A 5,292-nucleotide genomic window follows, 5' to 3' on the forward strand; every position below is an offset into this window, starting at 1 on the left:
AGATGAAGAAGGAGAAGAAAAAAAAAAACGCTGCACTTACAGTTCTTGGTTTTCAATCAGAAAACTCACAGCTTCCATTGAGTGCTTTTTACATGAAGGTGATAAGAAGTTAAAAAAAAAAAAGAAAAAAGCAAAGAAATGAAGGACAACCGTGTTATTATTATTATTCCTGTTAGCGTGCCTATGGAGGTATAATGAAATGAATCGCACTAGCCAATCCCCAGGCGTTGTTTGCTTATGCAGTGGGGGTTGTGGGCTCCCACATGTGTTTTTTATACACCTGATCCAGGCGGGGTAGCTGCGGGGTAGTGCTCCTTGTGTTTCTAATCGCACCTCTGAACCTCTGGACCACTCGCGACCCTCACACCTCACACGATACATACTATACACCCCGCTCGCTGCGAAGAGACGAGAGGAGCGAGAGGAGGAGGAGGAGGAGGAGGAGGAGGAGGAGGAGGAGGAGGAGGAGGAGGAGGAGGAGGAGAGAGACAACAGAGCGGCCTTTGTTGTTGTTCCTTATACCTGCAGCCGCTCCCCGACACAGACACTACGAGTCGAGTACTAACTAACAAAGGGGTTTCTACAGCCGAGACTTTTGGTGCTGTACACACATTTCTCCAGCTCAAACCCTGCTTTCACACCCACGCCGACGAATGGAAAGCAATGGTGTGTAGTAAAGCCTATAAATTATTATTACAGACTTTGTAAAAAGACAAAGAAAAGTGGTGACCATAGTTTGTTTTTTTTATTGTTAAGTTATATAAATTCAGATTCTTTTTTGTTTTGTTTCTTTTGTTCGTTGTTCGTTTTTGATAGAGACTGGATTTTCAATCCAATGACCAAATGCATATCTCCTTGTATTGTCCAATTTGCTCTCATGTAAAGTTTCTTTTATAAAAACAGTTGTTACTTGGTCAAAGCAATGAATAAATCTCTGAATGAAATGAAAGGCATCTTATCTTTGTTCATGTTTATCTTCACATGCTGAGTTTTTTTGCCACTTTAAAGACACTATAATCATTTTATGAAGATATAATGTGTTAAACATTCACTAGCTATGAACATTAGTATGTATGTGTTGTGTTTTTGCGCTACTCTGTTCACTAGAGCTGGAGTTGGCAAACCGTTCTTTTTTTATTCACTACATGTGGACATTAGCACATGTTTTTGCCTCCAAATGCTGCACTTTGCTCACTTATCTAACTGAAATCAACAGATATTTTTTCTTTATTTTTTTGCCACTTGGGCTCAGAGAAGCATGATGTAACCACTTTGCAAATGGCAAATGTGTTAACTAAGAGTATTGAATATTCTCTAGATATAAACATTGGCATTCGCGTGTTGTTTTTTGCCTCTTGGGCTCAAACCAAGGCAAATGAGTTATCTAATAGTTTTAAATATTCACTTGCCATGAACATTTTTGTCTCTAAAGGTCACACATTCACTAGTGGAGCTAGTATTGCATCAAAACAAGGGTAACACTTTATAATAAGTAGGCTACACACTATTAAGCATTAGTTAAGCATTAATAAATACTGAATTCTTCATTTATAACCCATGAATACTCATAAGTATGAGTTTCTAAACACATGTGAACATTTTAACTGTTTATAAACTACATACTAATGAGTATCCATGTGTTATAAATGATGAATTCAGTATTTCATGCTTAAAGGGATAGTAGCATTTTTTTTAAAAGTGGGGTTGTATGATCTACAAATAGCCCCTAAGTACTTTAATTACAGTAGAAGACTCTCTGCACTCCTCCCGTTAGCAACGCCAGCCCATAGCCCTGCCCAGAGATTTACAACATACATTGTTGTGAATGGACCCAAAGAAACTGACTATTTTCACGACCTAAGAGAGGTTTTACGTGAAAAAAAATACACAGTTCCATTGTATGTTGTAAATCTCTGGGCAGGGCTATTATGGGCTGGCGTTGCTAACGGGAGGAGTGCAGAGAGTCTTCTACTGTAATTAAAGTACTTAGGGGCTATTTGTAGATCATACAACCCCACTTTTAAAAAAAATGCTACTATCCCTTTAACTAATGCTTAATAGTGTGTAGTTATTATAAAGTGTTATCAAAACAAGTAGCTACAAGATAAGATATTCCTATTGGTGACTTATGAGATTCATTCTATAGGCTATATATATATATATACAATCATCACAGTGCAGCTTTGAAGACAAAATTAAACACTCGGGTTAATTATACTCTGAATCGGGCCTCTGTGTGTTTATCATCTGTGAGGAAAGGACAAATCACAAACACAAATCCGTGCCTGTAGACGGCTATTTTCAGGCGATGTCAGTTTTCCTTTGTTGATGTCACCAGAGCTAAAGTCTTAATTCTAACCGTGGGCCACCGCTCGACACTGATCGCAGCGTTGGAGATGTTTGTTTACGACACACAAGTCTGGGCGGTTTTCAAGAGCTAAACAAACTAATCATGACAAACCATTGAAAGAGCTGAATGTATACAGCAGCGAGCTGCGTCAACCACACACCACACATTAGTGGTTTGGGCCCCAGCGTTTTCTATCTCCTGTGTATTTTTGCTACCTTTGGAAGGATGTTGGGCATTTCTCCTTTATTTGTTTGACCCGAGATCGAGATCAGATCGAAATCTGTGTCTCAGAAGGAGTTCAAGAGGGCAGCGACACAAAGAGATAAATGGACTTAAATAAGATTTCATAAAGTCTGGGCTCTCTATATCCGCTGCCGTGATGTGTCTGTACATATAATTTGAACGCTTGTGGTTTTGTGGAGTGTATATGACAGCGTCAAAAGACAACAGAGTCGTTGTCCAGCATCTGGCATCTCAGAGAGGCCGCACGGGAAGACTGAATCCATGTCTTACACTTCCTAGGTGTGTCTTTTTCAGTCTTTCAGCTTCTCTTTCCTGTCTATTAATGTCTCTACCATGCCACCGCCTGAACCTGAGCAAGCGGAGCCACAATGCACGATCCTGAGGCCAAGACCAAGAGACCAAGAACCAAGACCATGCAGCCTCGACTCTCTGGAAGGACAGAACGAGACAGGAGGAGGATAAAGATTTAAGAGGCAGGGAAATAAAGATATTGACAGCAGCTGCTCCCAGGCTGGTTAGCAGCAACGATGCCACAAACTGTAAATGCTGCCCAGAGCTGGAAGGACCTTTATCCTGCGGTTTCATTGTCAGTCAAAGCCAATCAGGACGCAGCCAGCGGAGCAGCCAAACAACCAACCAACAACAACTGGTTTTTCCTGCACATCAGCTAGCTGCCTGCCTGTGGCCCTTCAGCTATAGCGTGGCCCCCGTGAGACAGCTCACCCTGAAACTTCCTCAAATAATCCTATCAGGGTTTTTTTTTTTGACCTCTCATCCCTCGGTGCTCTGAGCCGGCCAAACCCCGCCTTCCCCCTGTGAGCCACATTTTCCATTGAAAAACTAAGTGATATTCCATGCTGCCTATAGCTTCTCCCTTCATTTCTGTTTTTTTTTCTCTCGTCCATGCCTCTTCTCTGTGTCTGTGCTGCAGAAAGATTTGAAAGCAGTCGTTCGTGGTGGTGGTGGTGGTGGAGAGCTGCAACGGTTATCTCGGCTGCACTGCAGGAAGAGAAGACAGACAAGTGGAGATTCTCGCTTGGCTCGCCCCGTGACTTTTAGTTGACAGACTCCAGACTTTCACCTTGGCCGTTTTCTCTGAGTCGGGCCAGAAACTCAAGTTCACCGACAGGCAGCGGCGGGGCGAATAAACCACACACGGAATGAAATCCAAGAACGCAGCTAGACGTTCTGAAAATCATTTCCCATTTGATGAGGAAATATGACTCCCCGTGGCATGCTGAAGTAATTAGTTACCTTGCTGTGAAGTGAAGGATGCTCCAAGGAGCCCCCGTTCATTAGAGCCAGGGCTTTGTCTTTTGCTTACTCCCTTCCCTGGACCTTGGACACAAATATGAGAAAAATTGCTGGGCTCTAATTGTTAGATTCCTGAACTGAACTGACTGATTAAAACTTGGTCCAGCCTTGCAATCATTTTCAGGACTGGGGCTGTTTTGGATCAGTTTTGAACTTCATGGGTGTTTTGAGGAGGTGAAGCATGCAGGCCACTGCTCAGATCATGGACACCGTGTGAATCACAGATAATCACACGGGAGACAAAGCGTTAGCGATTTTGCAAATTGCACCCTCAAATTAGCATATTTCCCCCAACGGGGCTGTCGGAGAGAGAGTGCAGCGTGAGTTTATACATGATACTGGGAACTTCCACTGGAAACATTAGCTAACACCGAGGAGGAATTACGCTGCTGAAAGCTTACATAGATTACTGACTAAATTAATTAATGAGGTCGGTATGCACTGAGAATGATGTGTTATTTCAGTATTATTTAAGATTTTTGGATGACCTGCAATTGCAAACACATTTTTTTGATACATGTGTTCAGAATGAAGAAAACCTTTTGATCCAAGCAGTTCACACCCAAGTCAGAATTAGATCCATACTCCTTTTTTTTTCTTTCCCTGGGTCACAATTTTTAGTATTAGACGAGACGTTTCGTTTACATATATCCCTTGAGTTTGTCTTCTTGATTCCATTATTGTATTAAAGCCACATTTCTCAGCTCTTCCTCTGGATTCGCTCTGTTTGCGAGGCGGTTTCTGAGTCTCCTCCTCGCTCAGCTAACCTAAGGCAGTTGAAAAATATTTCCTGTCTTCATTTCTCATAATAAACGTCTTCAGAAACCACCACCAGAAACAAGAGGGGAGAGAGAAAGAGAGGAGAGAGAAAGAGCTGTGCTTACACACGGAACCGCAAGCAAACGCTGTGTTTTGGCCAAATGAGGACATGCCGGGTGTTATTCCAGGTGGACATCATCTCCATTTTGTTTTGGGAGGGGGGGGTCTGGGTCTGAAACAGGGGAAAAAATGTGACACATGCCAGTTTTAAACAAAAAGGGTCAATTGCGTTTGTAAGAACAGACTGTGGAGGCATGCACATTGTTCTGACCCGAGAGCATTGGGAAACGGATAAATGTAGGTGGTGCAGTTGCCAGAGTAAACTGCTCTCACAGAAAGGGAGGCACTCTCTTCATGAAGTGGAACAGGAATGGGTCTTTGGGGGCGAGGGAAGGCAGGAAATCTCTTGCTTTGATACCTGGTGTCAAGTTTTCATTCACATGATTTCACTGACCGCAGTAGCTCGTACAGTACAAGCTCCGTGCTGTGTGTGTTTTGCCGGCGAGACGACGACAACGCTTACACAAACTCCAACCACGCAAAACATTTCTTCCTCCTTTGCTGTA

Source organism: Trachurus japonicus, chromosome 20 (assembly GCF_045865225.1).
Source record: "Trachurus japonicus isolate A0001 chromosome 20, Traja_1.0".
Classification (NCBI taxonomy): domain Eukaryota; kingdom Metazoa; phylum Chordata; class Actinopteri; order Carangiformes; family Carangidae; genus Trachurus; species Trachurus japonicus.